This window comes from Pristis pectinata, chromosome 1 (assembly GCF_009764475.1).
Source record: "Pristis pectinata isolate sPriPec2 chromosome 1, sPriPec2.1.pri, whole genome shotgun sequence".
NCBI lineage: Eukaryota > Metazoa > Chordata > Chondrichthyes > Rhinopristiformes > Pristidae > Pristis > Pristis pectinata.
In genome coordinates, this window is record NC_067405.1 from 67,696,845 (window position 1) to 67,718,766 (window position 21,922).

Genomic DNA, 21,922 nt, shown 5'->3' on the forward strand with positions numbered 1-21,922 from the left:
CTCGACCCGCCGAGCCTTTTTAACACCAGATTCCAGCATCTGCAGCCTCTTGTGCCTCTCTCCTGTGCAGCCTTGATTTATAAATATAAATCTAAAGTGTTGAGGTCGCTCCTTGGACCTTTCCTTTGGGCGTCTGTACCTCCGCCCTGAGTGGCCCCTACCCTGGCGGACTCCCCTCAACCACCACCGTCGCGGAGTTGCCGTTTTAAGGGGGAGGGGGCGTGGCCGGGCGGGGGCGCGCTGGTGGCGGTGGGGTGGCAGACCGGAAGTGCCGCCACACAATAAGCCGCAACGGCCGGAGCGCGCGGCGCTGACGGGGTAGCTCGGCGGGAGCGCGAGGACGGGTGGCGGCGGGAGCGGTCGGTCGGACGGACGGACGGTGAGTGGAGGGTGGGGGAGCGACGCGGATGTTGTGGGGCCTGCACCAGACTACACAACCCACCCCCACCGCAATCGGACGGGACGACCACCCCCCACCCCCTCCCAAATCCCTGGGTCACCGCGGCAGAGATTTACCAACCCCCCACCCCACACACACACACACGCACACACACACACACAGCCGCCGCTGTGGGACGGAGACCCTGCACCGCCGGACGCGGAGATTTCTATCCCATCCCCGGGCCAGTGACCCACCCTTCCCTTCTTCCGCTGGCCACTGAGGGACGGAGACTGCGGCCTCCCTCCCTCGGGGTCACTGAGGGACAGATTCACCGGCCCCGGCCCCCACTGTGGGACAGAGGTTTGACTTCCACACCTCCCACCTTCCCCCCGACCTAGGGCCACTGATGGACAGAGACCCCGCCAATCCTTCCCAGGCCATTGAGGGACAGAGATTCCGTCCTCCTTTCCACTCCCGCCCCCACCCTCCCCCCAACCCCAGTCACTGAGCTCTCTCCAGCTGCTTGTGGCCAAGGATGTAGCCCTCCTCAGGCTGCTGAGAAGCGAGAGATTTCCCATCTCCGTTCCCTGAATCATTGAGGGGCAGATTTCTTCCTTCCTGTTCTCTGTCCTGGGCTTCTGCACAATAGAGATTTGCCTTCCACCTCACCCCACTTCCCCCCCCCCCCCACCGATCCACCTCCCGCTACTGAGGGACAGAGATTTTTCTTCTTCCTCCCCCCACCCACCCACCCACCCAATGCCACTTCCCCCATCCCAGGCTCTTGTGGGACAGTGATTCTTTCTTCCCTCTCCCACTTTTCTGGCTGCTGAGAATCAGAGAGTCCAGTTTCCCCTCTCTAAGCCACTGAGGGACAGGAATTCCCCTCCCCACCCACAGGCTGCTTTGGGACAGAGGCTTGCTCCCATCCTTGCGTTAATTAAATGTCTCCAATTGCTGAGGGCCAGAGATTACCCAGCCTCACTTCTCCAGGCCATTGAGAGTTGTGGGATTCCCCACCTCCAGTCCTTGCGTCATTGATTGACAGATTTTTCCTGCTCGTCTCTCCCTCATGGGCTGCTGAGGGACAGATTTCTTCCACTTCCTGGGCCACAGAGTGTGTGATATCCTTCTGTCCCATCCCTTCATCCCCTGCCCACCCTGCCTATTCAGAGGCAGAGACCTTTTTCCCTCTCCAGGCTGCAGAAGAACGAGAGATATTCCTCCTCTCCCCCTCTTTTCATTTCACTGAAGGGCAATGAACTGCTCCTTTTATTTTTACCCATGCACACCCACAGAACTGAGGTACAGAGTGTTCTCCCAAGGATGGTTGAGGCCTGTTCTCTTGTCCACTTTGGGGTGCTAAGGCACATCTTTTGCATACCCCTCCACAAAAAGTCAATGACAGACAGTCTCTGTCTCCCTGACACCACATAGGGATGTGTCCCAGTAGAATGGTTGAAGTCACTACTAAACATGCTTCTTAAATTAGATAACTGCTTACACAACTCCAAATGCAGTCGTAATTGTTGGAATAACTGTGGTAGGAAATGGCATGGGGTGTGTATCCTTGGCAGCCCTCGAAGTGACTGTCTTTGGTCGCAGTTTGCAAGTCACAAATCTATTGACTACAATAGTCTCAAACATCTGCAACACATCCACAAAAAGTGATTCAAATTCACATCTGGCCCTTGGGGTCGTTGCTTGGAACAAGAAACACTTTAATTGGCTGTGCAGTCAGCTAAAGGCTCAATTCTGCCAACTACTGATCCAAGATTTTTGGCATTGTTTTCCAGTTGCTTTGGGGGTGGGGGTGTGAGTGATCTCTGTAATATTTGTACTGTATGTTGTCCTGATTGCTCAAACAATTGGAACTATTTTTTGTCCATTTGTTCTTCAGGTACTGAGCTTGGGTTGCATTATTTAATGGGCAGTGCATAGTTTACTTTGGAAATGGGTTTAATGCTGTGCGCACATTATTTTTCATGCATAATATTTTCCATGCCAATTTTTTCCTCACTCATTTGAAATCATGGCCTCAAACTGAGGTGCAGTTCCTTGATCGCAAGTCAATGGGTGTCTCAACTATGTAGCCTTTTTTTGAGCTTGGAAGTGGTCTGAGCAAGTTACTGGCAGGGGCTAATCACATTCTATCCCCAGCTGACATTACAAATACTCTTTCCCAGGAATCACAAGAGTAGATAACGCTAGTTCCCCTAGTGTTATCAAAATTGTTCAGTGGGTGTGTAGCATTTATGTAATTCTTAAACCTATAAGGAAAAGTAAATAAATTCCATATATTTACTTAATATGTGCAGTCTAATAACGCCTTTTGTTTATTGACAGAATAGAAGTTGGCCAGATGGAAAATTATTTTGGTTTGAATGTTTCCATTGGGTTGAAGTTAATGTGCCTCTGATTTTTGAATTTATTCTTTGTGGTTCTTTCTCTTAACTTTCAGTATGGATAAGCTCGAGAATCAGAATTAGGTTTATTATCACTGACATATGTCGTGAAATTTGTTGTTTTGTGGCAGCAGCATAGTGTAAGTCATAAACACATAAAAATTATTAAAAGTTACAAACATAAATAGTGCAAAAGAAGAATAACAAGGTAGTGTTCATGGTTTCATGGACTGTTCAGATATCTAATGGTGAAGGGGAAGAAGCTGTTCCTGAAAAGTTGAGTGTGGGTCTTCAGGCTCCTGTACCTCCTCCCTGATAATAGTAATGTGAAGAGAGCATGTCCTGGGTGGTGAGGGTCCTTAATGATGGATGCCGTCGCCTTGAGGCACTGCCCCTTGAAGATGTCCTCAGTGGCGGGGAGGGTTTTGTACGTGATGGAGCTGGCTGAGTCCACAACGCTCTGCAGCCTCTTTCAATTCTGTGCATTGGAGCCAACCTTTAATAGCTCCAGAATCTGATTTGCACTACAAATTACTTTTTTCAGGTCATATAGCAGCAATTTTTATGTTTGAAAAAATGTTTTGAAATTTTAAAGGGCACACTTTTCATAGATTGTGCCTGAGCTCTTGCTTACTTCCTCTTGTAAATTGCACCCCTCATTTTCTTTCTCTCTCTGGAAGTACCAACCAGTCCCACAGGGGTTGGTACTTGGATTTTCCCTTAGTACATGTCTCAACCTGGATGATGTGTCATAGGGATATCTGGGAGCTTTACAGTCATAACTACCCTGCATTTGCCCAGCGTGCACACAATGGCATTCCCAGACAATGTCTAGAGGAATTTTTTTATATAATTGTCCTACGAGTTATTGATATTCTTTACGTGCCCTTGAACGGAGTGCATTTCTTGTCCATTTCAGATTGCAATTGAGAATGTGTCTGGAGTCATATAGTCCAGATTCGGTAAACATGACAGACATTATTACATAAGGCCATTAGTGAACCAAATTGGTTTTTAAGATGGTCTGGAAGTTTCATGGTAACCTTGGTCTACGCTGGCTTTTTATTCCAGAGTTTGCATTCAGTGACTTAAATTTAAATAATGAAAAGCCATGTTGGAATGTGAAATTGTCCAGGTCTCTGGCTACTAACCAGTAACTTAACCCCAATGCTATAATATTCATTTTTTATCAATTTGGAACTATGACTTTTTTTGTCCATATTAGTCATGGCACTGAGGCCAGTTCCTGAATGTACACAACTTTCTTGACTGACAACAGTCAACTTAATTAAAACAAGTGGCCAAAACCTGGACATTCCTGGAACAACTGTGCTGTTCAGATACTTGTGAAATTGTGGCTTTAGTCCCAGAATATCTTCGTAAAAGAGAAAAAGTCTTGCATTAATACAGCATATTTTTATTGCCCTTGGTTGCTCCAAAGTTCTTAACAGTTATGCAAGCTACTGTTGTGGAAATGCAAATGATTATTTGCATGAAGCATTGTAATAATGATCAGGCAATCTGATTTTGTGATGTTGATTATGGAGTAAATATGGATTATCTTTTTTATGGAGTAAATATGGATTATCTTTAAATTGTTCCCCAGAATCCGTTGCATGGAACCGAGGGGGTAGATGAAACTTTGGTTACATGTATTTCAGAGGTCAGCACCTTCAGGATTGTAGCATTTCCTCAATTAAGTTTAAGCATCAGGTAGCTGATTATGATCTTTCTTGAGTTGAAACATCCTGGTTAAGGAGGAGTGCGATTGAATTCTTATGGGGCTTGATAGAGTAGATGTGGAGTTTCTTTCCCCCAGGACGGGGTGACCAGAACCCAGGGGTTCACAGCTTCAATGTAAAGACAGAGTTGAGAAAAACTTTCCTACCTGGTAGAGTTAAGGAGGCTTAGTTGCTGAGTGTTTTCAAGACTGAGATCAATAGATTATTAGATATTAAGGAAACCAAGGGATATATAGGATTAGTACAGTAAAGTAGTACCAAATTAAAGACCAGCAAAACACAAAAAGTGCTGGAGGAACTCAGCAGGTCAGGCAGCATCTATGGAGGGAAATAAAAAGTGAATGTTTTGAGCTGAGACCCTTCATCAGGACTGGAAAGGAAGAGGGCAGAAGCCAGAATAAGAAGGTTGGGGTGGTGGGGGGGGGGGGGGGGGGGGGGGGGTTGTGGGGGAGGTGGAGGTGCACACGCAGGCAGGTGATAGGCAAGGCCAGGTGGGTGGGGGAAAGATGTAATAAGCTGAGAGGTGATAGGTAAAAGAGGCAAAAGGCTGAAGAAGAAAGAAATAGTAGGAGAAGACGATGGACCATGGAATAAAGGATGGAGGGAGGAGAGGAGATGGGCAGGTCATCGAGGCAGGGGAAGGGAGCCACAGCAATAAGAGAAGACAAAGGAGTGAGGTGGGAAGAAAAAGGAGTAAGGTTACTGGAAGTTAGAGAAATCGATGTTGAGGCCATCAGGCTGGAGACTCCCAAGGCGGAATATGAGGTGTTGTTCCTACAATCTGCGTCTTACCTCAATGTGGCAGTAGAGGAGGCCATGGATAGACATGTCAGTATGGAAGTGGGATGTGGAATTGAAGTGGGTGGCCACCAGGAGGTCCTGGCTGTTGCGGCGGGCAGAGCAAAGGTGCTCGATGAAGCAGTCACCCAATCTGCGTGCAGTCTCACGATGTACAGGAGGCCGCACCGGATGCAATAAATAACACCCTCGGACACACAGGTGAAGTGCTGCCTCACCTGGAAGGATTGTCTGGGACCCTGAATGCTGGTAAGGGAGGAGGTGTAGGGACAGGTGTAGCACTTGGTACGGTTGCAGGCATAAGTGCCAGGGGGTTATCAGTGGGGAGGGACGAGTGGACAAGGGAGTTGCGGAGAGAGCAGTCCCTGCGGAAAGCAGATAGAGGAAGTGAGGGGAAGATACGCCTGGTGGTAGGATCCCATTGGAGGTGGTGGAAGTTGTGGAGAATGATGTGTTGGATGCAGAGGCCTGTGGGGCGGTAGGTGATGACAAGGGGAGCCCTGTCCCTGTTATGTTGGTGGGGGGAGGGGGTGAGGGCAGATATGTGGGAAGTGGAGGAGATACAGGTAATGGCAGCATTGGTAATGGGGTTTCAGTTACTGAAGGAGGAGGACGTCTTTGATGTCCTAGAATGGAAAGCCTCATCATGGGAACAGATGAGGCGGAGGAACTGGGAGAAGGAGATAGCGTCCTTGCAAGTGACAGGGTGGGAAGAGGAGTAGTCAAGGGAACTGTGGGAGTCAGTGGGTTTGTAGAAGATGTCTGTGGTTAATCTGTCTTTGGAGATGGAGACAGAGAGATCCAGGAAGGGGAGAAAGGTGTCGGAGATGGTCAAGTGAATCTGAGTGGAAGTTGGAGGCAAAGTTGATGAAATTGACGAGCTCAGTATGGGTACAGGAAGCAGTCGTCAATGTAGCAGAGAAAGAGTTGGGGGCTGTTACTGGTGTAGGCTTGGAATATGGACTGTTCTACATAGCCGACAAAGAGGCAGGCATAGCAGGGGCCCATGCGAGTGCCCATGGCTAGACCTTTAGTTTGGAGAAAGTGGGAGGAGCCGAAAGAGAAGTTGTTAAGGGTGAGCACTAGTTCCGCTGGACTGAGGAGGGTGGTGGTGGAGGGGAACTGGTTGGGTCTGTTATCATGAGTGAATCGGAGAGCCTTAAGGTCTTCCTGATGGGGGATGGAAGTGTACAGAGGCTCGATGTCCATGACGACTTTGCAAACAGATTGTTGTGGCTGGATGGTAAGATTGGATGATGCCATTGATGATACAAAGCAACTTCTCAAAATGGCACACCTTTCTGATGCGGGGAGATGAGTGGCTAATAAAACATCTCTTGCATGTTCTTAAATAGGAACTACCCACTGAAGTGCTCAAAATGTGGACTTTAAAAGTCAACAGGAATTTCTCCTTAGTGATACCATATATAAATATTGTCTGCTACTGCATTCAGTGGTAATAAATCAGTCACTATCCTTTAGAAAAAAAAATGCTATTTCCAAACCACTGACAATTTCCCACTGTCTTGTCTCAAACTGTCTCAATCCATTTTGGAATGGTCAGGTTTGAAATTGGTTTTAAATCCACTCCATAGCTTTGAGACTTTTGATATTGACTTGCACAAAGATTATCTTAGTTTGCTTGTGACATGAGATATATTGCATTAATATTCATCCTCCTCTTACAAAGTGATGAGATGGAACTGGTAAAGGTTGTCTTACAATGTGCTGATTCCACAATTGGTTATTAAGGGTGATTGGAGTTTTTGTGGGGGTGGGTGGGGGGATGACAATATATTATACAAGGCTTATAATAATATATACAAATGTATGTTATTTTACACCTTTATATATTATAGGACATTTCGTTATGTTTCAGGATGGATTAAGGCAGTTTGAGATAAGATGACAGGAAATTGTCTTTAAGTAGGAAATAGCACATTTTTATAAAGGATAATGGCTGACTTATTAATGCTCCTCTGAGGCATACATGAAGGTGCAGTGTTTTGAAATGAGGTTAAGAAGTTCATTGTACTGTCAGTGAAATCTCAATCCAGTTTAAGTGAACATGTAGAATTTTCAGCATACCTGCTTGAATTGCACATCTAATTATTATAGATTTGGGTATCATCCTTGGTGTGGTGAGAGCATTTTCATTTGTTTATTTCGTAAGTGTCCCTCTAATCATTCAAAATAATCTGTTGTTTATTCTCTCTGTTCATTCCTTAATATTTGTGTTTCATGGTGATGAATGAAGAGCTCCTGAATAAGTTTTTTTTTAACTTTGACCTCACATCTTTGACTGATGTCTATGCAGTCTCCTATCATTAGTGACCCAAAGTTCTTGCCCAATTCCATCATTGTTATGTACTTATTGCAAGATGTGTGAGTAAAGCCCAAGATTTATCACTCATACCTAAATGCCGCCATCTTGCAAACTGTCTGTCTGGTCAATGTACTCTTAGCGGTCTTGGGTAGAGATTGTAATATTTTGACTCAGAGACTGAAACTGCACTGATAGATTTCCAAGGCAGAATGGTGTATTGCTTGGAGGTAAATATGCAAGTAATGATGTTCTCATGTGCTGCCTGACTATGCCAGCTTTGGTGCAGGACGTTATGACTTTGAAAAGTTCTAAAGTCTCCCCAGGGTATTGATGGTGGGGGACCTGGCAATGGTCAAGCATTGAATGTCAAGAGGTATTTGACTGTCTCTCGTTGGAGACAGACATTGGTTGGCACTCGTGTGGCATGAGTGTTGCTCACTATGTATCAAGTTGTCATTCTTCGGTAGTCCATCAAAATTGAAGAAGACTTGCTTCTGATCCCAGGGTTCAGAGTTAGCTGAAGACTCTGCAACAGGTGGGGGAGGTGGTGCTTGATCAAGTGGTTGAACTGTTTGGCATAATGTTCACTTGTTTTCGCTGTTTGTGTATCACCTGCGCATGCTCCTGTTGCAAAAACTTGAGGTGTTCAGTACCTACTCAGATGCTCCTTTTCTACTTTGAGACATCACACACCAGGGATTCCCATGAGTTGCTTAGGATGTTACATTTTTTTAGAGGAGACTTTGAGAATGTCCTTAAGTACTTTATCTTGTGCCTTGATGGTGATCAGAGTAGAATGCTTGTTTCAGGAGTCTGGTATCAGACATGTGGACAATGTGATGTACTCGCTGGAGCTAATTTGGTGTGTGGGAAGTGGAAGCCTCAAAGCTGGCCTGTGAGAAAGCTGTTTCTCCAAAGGATGTGGAGAGTTTTGTGGAAATGGTGTATGTGGTACTTCTGCAATGCTATGAAGTGACTACTTTAGGTTGTTCATGCCTCTGAAGCATATAGGAGGATGTGGATCACTGCTACTGATAGACTGTGAGATTGGTGCTGGATTGCAACTCTGGGAGGGGCAAGGTGGTCAAGGATCCTCGCAATGACTTATTTCTCACAGACAGTAAGGATCTCCTTTGTCATTATCCCAATCAGACTTGTCTCCTTTATTTAACATTGTCATGCTTATGGTATCTTTGTCATCCCCTTGCCTACTTTGTTCTCCCAGACTGGAGAGAGATAAGAATTTGTTTCAGAAGTATTTTAATGCCATGTTTTAGTACTTAAGAGATTTTATTTGCTCCATGTTCATCGAAGGTACCAGGACTGGTAAATAAAATAGTTACGGAAAAATATTGAATTCTTTCCTATGATGATCGAGGTACAAAACATATGAGTGGATGGGTCATGCTTGAGCTTTATAAAACACTGGGTAGGGTGCAGCAGGAGTGAAGAGTACAATCCTGTTTACCACTTTAGAGATTGGATGTGATAAGGTGTAAGAGTCTAATTCTTCTGAATAAGTATAGGCCTATCTTACTCAACTCTCTGCACAGTCAAGCTTCAGGAATCATTCTGGAGAACTTGTGTTGTATGGCTACTGAAAATGTCCTTTTGGAGTGGAGACAAAGAAATTTACACATACAGTTGGCTTATAATTTGTACTCTTTACTCCTGTGCACTAAAGGTCATCGTACCACTTAAATAAAAAGATGTTGGAAATATGAAATAAAATCAGTGCTGGAAACACTCAGCAGGTCAGACAGCATCTGTGGAAAGAGAAACAGCATTTTGGATTGAAGATGCTTTGTCAGAACTGGGGAAGAGAGAAAATGTTGATTTTAAGTTGCGAAGAGGGTGGGGATGTATAGGACAAGAGAACATCTATAATTATGTGAGGCCACAATTGCTGTGGGAATAAGTTATAAATGAGGTCATCCACTTGATGAGTTAATGGTAGCAGTTAGAATCTGAAGAAAGGAACATAAAAGTTATGAAATGAGGGCACTTAGTGAAAACACAAAGGAATGTAAAAGTTGAGAAATGCAGATATGTAGGACAAATCCAGCAGGTCAGCTTTGCTGATGGAAAGAGAAAAACTGAGCCAGTATCACAGACAGGCATGTTCTCGCGTGGACAGGAAAGCCACTTACTTGAAGTTGTAGAATTCAAAACAGAGCTGCATCTTGTCCAGGTAGACATTGAGGTGGTGTTCCTCAAAGGGCACAAATAGATGGGTCAGAATGGGTGTGGGATGGAGAATTAAAGTGTCAGGCATCGGAAGCTTTGCAAAGCAGTTACTTGATCTGCATTTGATTTCTCCAATGTAGAGGAGACCACATTATGAATACTGAAAGCAGTGTACTAGATTGGAAGATGTGCAAGTGAACTTCTGTTTCATAGGTTTGGGTCCCCGGATTGTGCGAAAGGACAAATGTAAATGGGCAGATGTTGCATCTCCTGCAGTTGCATGGGAAAACGCCATAAGAAGGTGAATGAATGGTTGAGATAGAAGAATGGACCAGGGTGTCACGAAGGAACCGGTTCCTTCGATATGCTGAAATTTCCCACTGTTGGTATCGAAGTTGCATACTTTTCCAATTAGCTTTGTGTTATCAGCAAACATGGGTGATTTGCAGTCAGTCCTTTCATTTATTCATTAATATGGATTGTAATTTGTTAAGGCTCCAATGCATTCTTATAGGATCTACTAATAACAGACTGCCAATCTGAAAGTGAACTGTTTATTCTCAATTTGTACTCTTTCCAAAAGGCAGTCCTCTAATTATGATCTCCCAATCCCAGGAGTTCTTTTGTGCAGCCTTGAAGCACTCGGATGATTTCTAGGATGGGACGTTGTAATTAGTTGACTGATGAGGCGAGAGTGAGTGTGAGAACCTCTACAAGCATTTAGAAGAATGAGATGTGATGTTATTTCTTCTGACTAGAACTTAAACATGGTTAGTCATTTAGGACTGAGATGACAAATGTCTTTGTTCAAGTTTTGTGAATGTTCAGAAATCTCAGCCCAGAGGGCTGAGGATGCTCAATAGTAAAATATTCAAGGGCACTGGAGGAATAGAAAGTTAGGGGAGTGGTGCAAGGATGTTGGAAATTAAAGACTGAGAGTTTGAGGCTATAAATAGATTTAAAATATGAGAATTCCGCTCACCTAGTCTTGTAAAGTTTAGTTCCACAGCAACCCAAACAGAATTTGTTATTTGTGAGTCTAGATGGTTCCTGTCAGCGGGCATTTCAACAATGATTGAGATTCCTGCTGCCTCATCTAGTTTGGTGCTGCCAGGAATGCTCAGCTGAGAAAAGCATACAATGAAAGTAATTGAAGATGGAAAATTCACGGTAGGAAATTAAGCTTGGCAAGTGAGTTTTAATATTTTGTTAGACGTGATTTCAAATGTTTTAAAGAATTGCTTCGTGATTCATTACATAGAATTGGCATGAAGTGCATCCATCATCTCCTCTTCTACTTGCATCTCCAAGTTTTTTCACTCCTTTTCTGACTCACAAGATGTGCTGCTGGTTCTCCAGAACCTTGTGGAAAAATATTCATTTATGTAAAATTGTTTTTGGAATACACTGCTTTAAATGCAACTAAAAGCATTGAGCATTAGTGTAGTTTGCAATTTTGCACGTTGTCTATTTGAGAACAATTTTGTATAAACATTTCCGATTGACTATGACCAGGAGCAGGCTTTGGTTGAGCAGCTCATATGGAATCCAATTAGTGTTGAGACCATAACACTCTATACTGATACTTCAATGAGATATACAGTCATCAAGGAGTGGAGATAGTTTGTTCTGTGCAGTCATCCATGCTGAGAATGGATTGAGGAAATAAACTGATCATACATTTGATTCTTCAGAAACCAAGGCTTTACCCTTCCAGTTGGAGTTTTAGGAAAATGCAACTGATGCAATATGGACTTGTAAAATTTATGGTGCCTGTTTTGCCTGAAGGTTTTTTGCTTTAAAACCCCTTGTTCACATACATCATTTAGAGCAGTGTGACATTAAACTTGTATCCATTTGGATTTTACTGCAGGAATAACTGTTGAGCCTTGGTGCAAGCCCAAAACAGTTAGGGTTGCCAGAAAAGTGAAAGAGGTTCACCAGTGGGAATATTTTCATAATTTAGTTTAGGCAACAAGATTGCTGTAATAGCTGACTCCATTCCCATGCCCATTAATTGCCCATTTGTATTTATTATATTATTGGAAACATCTGGAGTCAGAAACATGGCTGAGCTTACTTTTAATCTAAAATCTAAAGATGATGAGGTCAGTGTTGCGCATTCACTATTTTCCTAGCTGAAATAATCTAACTTCTAGCTTACACATGGGGTCCATTCTGTCTTCCTGTTTGTGGCTTGGTTATCAACTAAATCCTTGTCAGCTGAGTGTGATATGTTCTTAAGTAAAGCCATTCCTCGATTTAAGAAAGAAATGCATTCAGGGAAAATGTCAAGGAAAATTTCGTAAATTGAAACTTCGTAAAATAGAGAAATAACAATTATAATTTGGAAAAAGTAACTGTACCTTTCTTTAGCTCAAGGTGTTTCAAAGCATTTCAGAGGCAATGAAGTACTCTTGAAGTTACAATGTGGAAAACCCTCATAGGTGGTAATGTGATAATGGTTTAGTGATGTTGATTGAAGGATAGTTATTGGCCAAGACACTAGAGATGATTCTCCTCTTCAAAATAGTGCGTTGGGCTCTTCTGTATTTGCTTGGGAGGATGGATAGGATCAAGATTTGAGTCTTGAATGTTGGTCTAGATCTTCTGTCTCTTGAGTAGGATTTGTAAAACAATTACTGTGAGCTACTGAAAAATAGGAATGTTAAATTGATTTTGAAGATTTTTGCATGCTTTTGCAGTCCTGTTCCTTAATCATTATTTCAGAGTCCTGTTGATTGCTTGTTCATTGAGTCAATTGCTTTCTACAGGCTTTTGACATAGAAATATTTTGAGGTTTAAGAAAATGGCAAAATATCACTGACCCCCTTATTCTCCTTAGCCACTCTCTCAGGATTGAGAATGACTTGTATCCCTTCCTGGGCATTTTGAGGTGGATGTTGGGACCAGTGGAGCCTGCAACAGATGGAACAGGAGATACTTCACAGGGCGGGCAGCTTGAGAGGTGGTGTACTTCTGCAATGTATGCTAGGTTGCTTTGTGTTCCTGATGAGTTGACCCATGTATTAGTGGGGATGTTACACTTTTTCAAGAAGACTTTAGAGAACATCTTTTCCACTGGTAATCTCTTCCCAGTTTGGATAAGAGTCAAAAAGAAAATTACTGCAATGTTGAAAATCTGAAACGAAACAAAACACTGGAGATCATGCAGCATCTGTGGAGAGAGAAACAGAGTTTATGCATCAGGTCAGTGTTTGATCGGAGCTCAGTGCTGGAGATGCTGGCCTGGGACAGGATGCAGACACTTGTTTCCTTATCCTGCCAGGGAATTTGGAGGACTTTGCAGTGGTGGTATCTGAACATTGCTTAAAGCTGCCTGCTGTAGGTAGTCCATATCTCAGAAGCACAGGAAGGTGGAGATTACTGCAAAAGGCTGTGAACATTTTGTTGGGTTTGAGGTCTTGATCTTCAAACACTCTTCTTTGGGCACCCAAAGGCTGTACTTATGCACAGGAAGCAGCGGTGAATTTATCATCGACATCTGCCTGTGCTGAGAGGTGGCTTATGTTGTAGGCAAAGTAGTTCAGTATTCCAAGATCTTGTGAATTTTTATTGTTAAAGGATGTTATTGTGCAATAGTGGCAGGTTGTTAGAGGATCATTTTTATTGCATAATGTAGCAACTTTGATCAGCTAATCTGTTTTGGTTGAAAGAGGATTGGATGTTAGCTGGGACTCCTGGAGATCTGAAATAAAAACAGCGCTGGAAATACTCAACTTGTCAGGCTGTATCCATGGGAAGAGAAACAGAGCTGCCATTTCAGGTCGAAGACCCTTCATTAGAAAGGGGAAGGAGACAAAAATGCTTGTTAAGCTGCCGGGAGGGTGGGGGAGCATTAGTGTAAAACTAGGGTGACCATGGGATAAGCTGGAAACAAGGTTTTACCCTATCAGAAACATTCTTCCTTCCCTACCCTCCCTGCAGTTTAGCAAGATTCTTTTGTCTCCTTCCCCCAGTTCTGATGAAGGGTCTTTGATTTGAAACATTAACTCTGTTTCTCTTTTCACAGATGAGGCCTGAGTATTTCCAGCATTTTCTGCTTATATTTCAGATTTGCAGCATCTGCAGGTTTTTTTTTGATATTTACTATTAGCTCTTACTGATGTAATGACAAATAAAACTGCTTTAAAGCCCATTTTCTGATGAGAGCCATGGGTTCAAATTGTTTAAACCCAAAGTTGATCTTTAAAGAACATTTTAGCAGAATTTAAAAAGCTGTTGAGAATAACTCTAATTATACTATTTTCTCATGCTGTTTATGCTCGAGATTGTGCAATGGTTCATATTTTGAATATAGTATTTATTCAAGGTAAAAGCTGAAATTACATTTCCGACAAAATGCTGTGGTTTTGTTTTCACCTTTGGTCTGATATTTTAAATAAGTTAATCAGCTTTTTGGTTGCTTGGTGGCAAGTATCCCCTTCCATTGTGGAACCAAGTCTCTTAGAATAACAAGATTTCAGGTTTGAATCTCTGGCTTTTCTAAGCCAGCTTATAATTTTATTTGTATGGCATTTAAAAAGAAACTTAAGGTGATGTCGTAACTGAATGTTGAGTTTGACAAACCATTTAATATTATCACAACTTATTTACATTTCCTGTATATATGTATGGTTTGCATGGTTACTGACATGATGGACAAGTAGCTTTTCACTACAGCAGGTCATTTCTTTTACTTTTGTTATTCCAGCTTTTGCTGTCTGAACATGATTAATGTGACCCAAAGCAATGTTAAACCCACGTAATTCCTGCACGGTGGCTTCAATTAAGTACTTGTTTGGGGCGTCATGGGCTATGCAGCTTTCAAGCTATGCATTACTTACATCTTTGTATCTTTGCACAACTTTGATTGTGGGAATTCAGCAGGCTTGGTGTACACTTGATGTCCTGGTACATTTTTGTTGCGAGTCAGCCAAGATTGTGCTTGATCCAGTCCACTCACACAATCTTCCTGGCTTTTCCTGTGATTACACTCACCTTTTGCAGATCCAAGGAATTAATTCTGGTTTCCATGATAATCCTGCAAGGTGAAACACTGGTTAGGTCTCAGGCAGCAAATCTGAGACTATCCCCAGATCAATATAACCAAATGTTTTAAATATCACTGTTAGAAGGTTGTTTTTAAAAGTTAAAATAGATTTAAATAATTAACAAAATATTACATTAAAATACATTAATTTAATTCTATTAGTTTAAAATAGTTAATTTAAAATGGAGAAATAAAGATAAATCACTTACCTGCATTTAACATTTTCATCAAGGTCGATTTGCCCCATTTAAATGTATGAGGTCCCGTTACTTATGCCAGATTTGGCTTGCATCAAGTTGATGGCTCAGATACCAAGTGCCTCTGACCTTCAGTTCAGCACATCAGTTTTCTGTTGCTAGACTTGGATGCAGTGACATCTAGCTTCCAGCTAGTCTCTGAATTCTGAGTTTCTATGCACAGGCACGGAAGTTAGAGGTGAACTAATCTGTAGGAAGGATGTTGTTTGTGGTTTTCTACCACTGGCTGGGGTGAGTATGATTCAAACTTTGTGAAGTGGTGATGGTGTTGGTGTAGAATTAAGTGTGCTGCTAATCTTTATCAAAGCAGTATTGATGATTTTTTTCAGCTAATTACTTAACTGTAAAATTCACTTGACCAATAAATAACATTCAGCTGCTGATATAACCAATCTGGAGAGTTTGAGTAGAGTTTATCTGTGTTGCTCCTACTGTCTCTTGTATGATCACCCAGCATTTCATCATGTGAGTATTTTCAAGATGTTGATGATAGCTGAGCATTAAATCCAACGTGGTTCCTAGGTACTTTGGTTTAAAATTATGGACAGAAGGAATATCTTGTATTGAGGAATCTAGCAGTCTTGTAATCTTTCTCATTAGATACAGAAAGCACATTGAATATCATCAAACTGTCAACTGAATGACATCAATTGCCTTCCTGGTCAGAAAAGTGACAAAGTTAGCTCAGCTCAATTTAGCTAAGTGGGGAAGCTTGCTGAATTTCCTGTGTTTTGGAGCTAGAATGGGACAAAACCACCTATAGTTCTTGAAACTTCAGCTGCAACTGAGTTGCTCTGAAGTGAACAGACCAGGTAAATAGTCTCGGAATAGAGGAACCTGTTCAAGTTCAAAGGTTCCATAGCGTGTTTGCAAATGGATCCTTGAATTTTCTCTCCAGTTCTAAAGCAGTAGCATTTAAAGCATTGGAAATTGAATTGAAATTGCTGTTGTTGATTCAATAATTGCATTTTAAATGTAGATGTTCCAGTAAATGTTAGTTCTGCTGAAGTTGTGCTTCTGCATCCTGGTGATAGAGTTACTGAGGTAGCATCTCAGCTGCAGGAACAACATCTCCACACAGCAGTAGTCATCAGTGTATTCTAGAAATAAAGGAGGCCCAAGAAAAATGATAGTAATGCAGTAATAATTGTTTTAGGATAATCTAGTCACTGTATGTGCCTGCTAAGTAAAGACAAATACTTCTGAGCATGCAATGTGTAAGATTGTTGTTCCACACCTGTATCTATCATTCTGCAACCCAAGTAAGAGCCAGTTTCCAATGTAAACATGATGTGGTGACATATGTCTGCTATCTCTAATGAACAAGCCTTTTTGACATGTGTACATGGACTGGAAATGTTGGGTTATTTGGTAATGCTGAGCGTTGTACTTGGATGTAATCTTATCCTCTTTTACCAGTTACCTGTACCATATTTGGCAGTCAGGACTAGAAACTATATTTTTGCTTTTCCCAACAATGCAATGGGCAATAAGGCCAATGTAATTCTATAGAGACAAGGCTGAACACAAGCCTAGTCTTATTTTTCTGGATACCAGGCACTTGATGTGTGTTTTAACTTGGCAAGCCATTGAGAGAGTCTGAATTGGTTGACTTATTTAACTGGTCTCTTAGTTAAATTTTGACTGCCTTATTTGTGATTTTAGAAGGAAAGAAAAAATATCATTTTCTTGAAGTTTAGGAAATAGAGTACATCTAGTTTCTAGATATTTAACTAAATGTAATCTTGGAAATTGGAAGCATTTTAAAATGGTATGCTTCTGTCTAATTGTAATGTGAATTTTTGTTTGAACCTCATGTTTGAATGAAAATTATCTGAAAACCTTTTCATTATATCCGTTGTATTGCATTGTTCACATAGTAGAACATTTTAGAACACTTTATAGGAGCATTACTGATCAAAATTTGATAAGAGTCCCGTGGGCATACTTGAGCAGGAAAGGAAAAGTTTGGTCAAAGTAGTACGTAATAAGGAGCATCTGAAATGGCAAAAGATCTATGGAGTCTGAGAGGTTTAAACACATTCTAGAGCTTGGTGCCATGACAGCAGGAGGCATGACCCCAAATGCCAGAATGATTTATTTAAATCTGAGGACAATCAAGAGGTCAAATCTGAGCACGCATCTCAAAAATTTTAGAGCTAGAGGTGATTAAAGGGGCAGAGCCATGGAGGGATTTAAAAACCAGAGGTCAAAAATCAAAGGAATATTTAACTTAAAGTTGGCTTGATCAGGAGTGATTGGGTTATGGGGCCTGATGCATTTGGAAACAGACAGCAGAGTTCTTGAATATCCAGGTTTATGTAGGTTACTTAATAGGCCAACAACCAAGATTCCATTGGAATAGTCAAGTTTAGAGATAACAAAGGAATGGAAGAGAATTTCACCAGCAGATGATCTGATACAAGGGTGGACTTGGACATTTTTACACTGGTATCGTGGACAGTTTTAGCAATCATGTGGATATATGATCTGAGTTTATCCTGGGATCAAATATAACACCAGTGTGATTTATTGTCAATCCATTGCTGTGAAGGGAGAGTGGATGGATAGATAACCAGTTTGTAATGAGGACTGAAGGCAATGACGTTGATCTTCTGAAGAATTAGTTAGAGGATATTTGTTCAGTATTGGATCTTGAGCAAGCAGTCTGACAGTTTAGAGATGATGAATGGGTTTGAGAGAGAGTGCTGAGAAAGTAGTGTATCAACATTGCTCATGTAAACTGACGTTTCAGATGTCCTTGTAGAACAAAGTGCAGGTGAGAAATTGGCCAACTGTAGATCATTGGGACACTAGGACACTAAGTCATAGTGAATGAGCTGGAAAAAAACCATCACAAGTGATTCTCTAATTATTTGTGAAAGCGACCAGGCTAGTACCAGTCTTCCCATCTGGATAAGAGAGAATCAGGAGTGGAAAAATTAACTTTGTCATAGTCACTTGTGGCAGATGCAAGAACTTTTTCTGAAACTTGCCATTCAAAACTCTGATTTAAAGGAACTGAATTTCTGAAATCAGCACATTTTTGCAGAGGTCAGAAGATTGGAGTGGGATGGTGATTTGCAAGAAGTTCAAGGTTTTTTTTCTGAAGAGGAAAGCAATGATGTCAAATTTAAGAAGGATAACTATGCTAAAGGAGAAAGATCTGTTAATGATGTTGCCTAGCCTGATCAGGAAAGGAAATTGGATAGTCAGCTGTTGAGTGGAAATAGTTGAGAAAGTAGGGAGTGAGTTTCATAGTCAAGATGAACTTGGAGAGCTTGGGGGAGAAGAGTGAGGATATGGAAAGATAGCATGTCTTCGTCAGTGGAGTGCAATACTTAAAAGTATTGGTAGGCAGGTGGAAGCAAGAGGAGTAACAGATCTCTTGAGTCCATGAAAATACATTTTGTGTGTGAAGTTGGAGGAAAGAGGGGTTCAAGATAGTTTGCAGTGAAGAAAAAAAGCTTGAAGTTGCATTCCATTATGATCCTAGAATAGCAAGCATGTCTTTATGCACTTCTGCCAGACCTGGCACAATCCCTTGGATGATGGAGAATTGAGATGCACTTCTCCATTCTCAGGTCCAAGGGTCTGAGAGAGAGTTCAGTGGGGGAAGGATTAACATATCAAAGGTGGTGATAAAGATACAATAGATGGTTTTCTGCAGAAATGCTGTGGCAGATGGAAGGATGAAGATTTTACCATGATCTTGAAATTACAGGTGAATGTGAATTTGTATAGAGATTTTTGTCCCTAGAGCAGCCTTGGAAGGAAATGGAGTTTCATCCCAACTCAAATAGGCTTGAAAACAAACGTAGTCTTCGGTGCTACCAAAATGGTAGGATTTGGACTGCAATGCTTTCATCTTGTATTATTTTGACTTAGAAATGGATGGTTTAGGGAGGAGAAGTCACTGACCCATGTGAATCTTGTAAAAAGTAAATTTAAAATGTATCAAGATCAAAAAAAAAGTGCTGAAAATCTGAAATAAAGGTATTATCCTTGGGATTGCAGCTACAGTCAGTATCTGACATTTTTGGTATGTTACTGCAACGTTATACTGATCTTAATCTGACAGCTTTCTATCTATCACTTAGCTGATCAGTCCACACATTGAAAGATAAAGGAAAGAAACGGTAATTAAACTATACATTTCTAGAATTAAACCTTTTTTTCTTGTCTCCATTCTAAATAATTTGATATTTTCTCTCTTTCCCTCTCCTCACCCTAACTCCTTGCCTTTCCTGTCCATGGCAACCTACTATGCCAGGTTTGACGTTAGCTTTGATGTGCTACTGTCTGTAACTTCAAATCAAGTAACCTTGTGTGCATCTTGGTTCACCGCTGAAGAATGGCTACTTTGATTAACATGTTACTAATCAGATTTAGCACTTTCATTGCTTGTATTTATTGACATTACATCAGACAGCACACCTGAGCCAGCCTTTCCATAAGGCCATAAGATACAAAAGCAGAATCAGGCTATTCAGCTCATTAAATCTGCTCTGCCATTCAGTCATGACTGATTTTTTTTTTCTCTCTCAACACCATTCTCCCGGCTTTTCCCTTACCAATCAAGAACCTATCAGTCTCTGCCATAAATACACCCAATGACTTGGCCTCCACAGCCCTCTGTGGCAACAAATTCCACAGATTCACCACCCTCTGAAGAAATTCCTCCTCACCTCCGTTCCAAAGGGGCATCCCTTTATTCTGAAGCTGTACCCTCACATACTAGACTCTGCTACTAATGGAAGCGTCCTCTCCACATCCGCTCTATCCAGGCCTTTCAGTGTTCGGTAAGTTTCAGTGAGATTTCCAACCCCCCCCACCACTCATCCTTCTGAACTCTGTCAAGTACAGTCCCAGAGCCATCGAGCATTCCTCATACATTAAGCCTTTCATTCCTGGGATCATTCTTGTGAATCTTCTCTGGACCCTCTCCAGGGCCAGCACATCTTTCCTTAGATACGGGGCCCAAAATGGCTCACAATATTCCAAATGCAGTCTGACCAGTGCCTTATGAAGCCTCAGCAGTACATCCTTGCTTTTATATTTCTAGTCCTCTGAAAATGAATGCTAACATTGCATTTGGCTTCCTTATTAGCAACTCAAACAGTTAATTTGAGGGAATCCTGCACTAGGATACCCAATCCCCTTGCACCTCTGACTTCTGAATTCTCTTCCCATTTACAAAATAGTCTACACCTTTATAATTCCTCTAACTCCACATAACCCCACATTTCCCTTTGCTGTATTCCATCTGCTACTATTTTCCCCACTCTCCTAACCTGTCCAAGTCTTTCTGCAGACTCCCTACCTCCGCAACACTTCTTGTCCCTCCACCTACCTTGGGATCATCTGCAAACTTGGCCACAGTGCCATCAGTTCTTTCATCTAGATCATTAACATAAAGTGAAAAGTTATGGTCCCAACATTCACCCCTGCAGAACTCCACTAGTCACCGGCAGCCATCCTGAAAAGGACCCCTTCATCCTCACTCTCTTGACTTCCTATCCATGCTGGTACCTTGCCTCAAACGCCATTGGCTCTTACCTTGTTCAGCAGCTGCGTGTGCGGCACCTTGTCAAAGGCCTTCTGAAAGTCCAAGTAAATAATGTTCACTGACTCTTTTTTTGTCTAACCTGCTTGTTATCACCTCAAAGAATTCTAATAGATTTGTCAGGCAAAGAATATTAAGTTTCAGACTGGGTGAGGAACTATAATCTTCTGGGGGCACTATATAAGTTGAACCAATCCGGTCTGCCATCTCCATTCTGGTTAGCATATGATTGTTATGTTGAAAGGTCACTCTCCTGTTTCCTGGACTATCCCAAAACCTGAAATTGAGCAAGGTGATTAGAATGTTATGAAGCCAGACTGTATGATTCAGGCTGAAGAGGGAACAAATCAGCTAAATTTCCTGATCCTGGATAATTGATGTGCTAGAAAGGATTTCTCTATTAAATGAGATCTTGATTTATTTTAATGTGATTGTTTTATTTTAACTCAAAACTTACAATAGCTATTTACAGAAGCTGCAGTGGGTGAGCTTGTCATTATGGCAATCATCATAGAAAGGCATCTTCATGAATGTGTAACTAACTTTCTGTATATTAAGTACAGCTCTGTGCCAGTGTCTTCCTTCAACAACATTGTTCATAGTTTTAAATTTCATGACTGGTATCTGTTTCACTCTTGATCTGCAGTCAGGTTGGGCTATTAATGGGGAGAACAGGCCAATAAATTTCATCATAAAATCTTGAGTATTGATGGAACTCTTCCACAACCAATTACAATGTTAATGCAACCAGCAATTTTCAGGGTGTAAATAATTATACAGGGCAGTGACATACCTTAGTCTTGAGTTGGGATAGCAAGTACAACCTTATTGTAATTAGAGATGTTGCAACACCCTACAGAAAGTTTTGTAAAAGTCCTTTAGACTTAATCTGTTATAATTTTGAACTGTTTTTTGGAAGCAAATAAATTAAATGTTGCAAGATTAGTGATTCGTCTGCAGGCAGATTACATGTTCCATTGGTATTTGCTCTCTGATGTAAGCAGTGCAATATTGGTTAATAAGTTGTGTTATTAGTCACCTATGGGTCATTTTTCACTGTCTCTATCTCCTTCCCTCTCCTGTAGCATGTCATCCACATGTTCTGAAAGTGGACTGCTCATCATCATTTCACATGACTCCTTTGTTGCCTATGCACAATCAGTTTGGCTGTTTGACTTAAACTTGAGAGTGAGTGAAAACTTTGTG

The 21,922-nt window shown here is 41.7% G+C and overlaps 1 protein-coding gene across 4 annotated transcripts in view; it reads left to right on the forward strand.

Annotated features, from left to right (window-relative positions):
* The first annotated feature begins 262 nt into the window (after positions 1-262).
* raph1a (Ras association (RalGDS/AF-6) and pleckstrin homology domains 1a) overlaps positions 263-21,922 on the forward strand; it is a 159,004-nt gene continuing 137,344 nt past the window's right edge. For all 4 annotated transcript variants that reach the window (XM_052013387.1, XM_052013409.1, XM_052013417.1 and 1 more), the window contains exon 1: positions 263-379. The gene's annotated coding sequence lies outside the window, so the exon portion shown is untranslated. The remainder of the gene's footprint in view (positions 380-21,922) is intronic.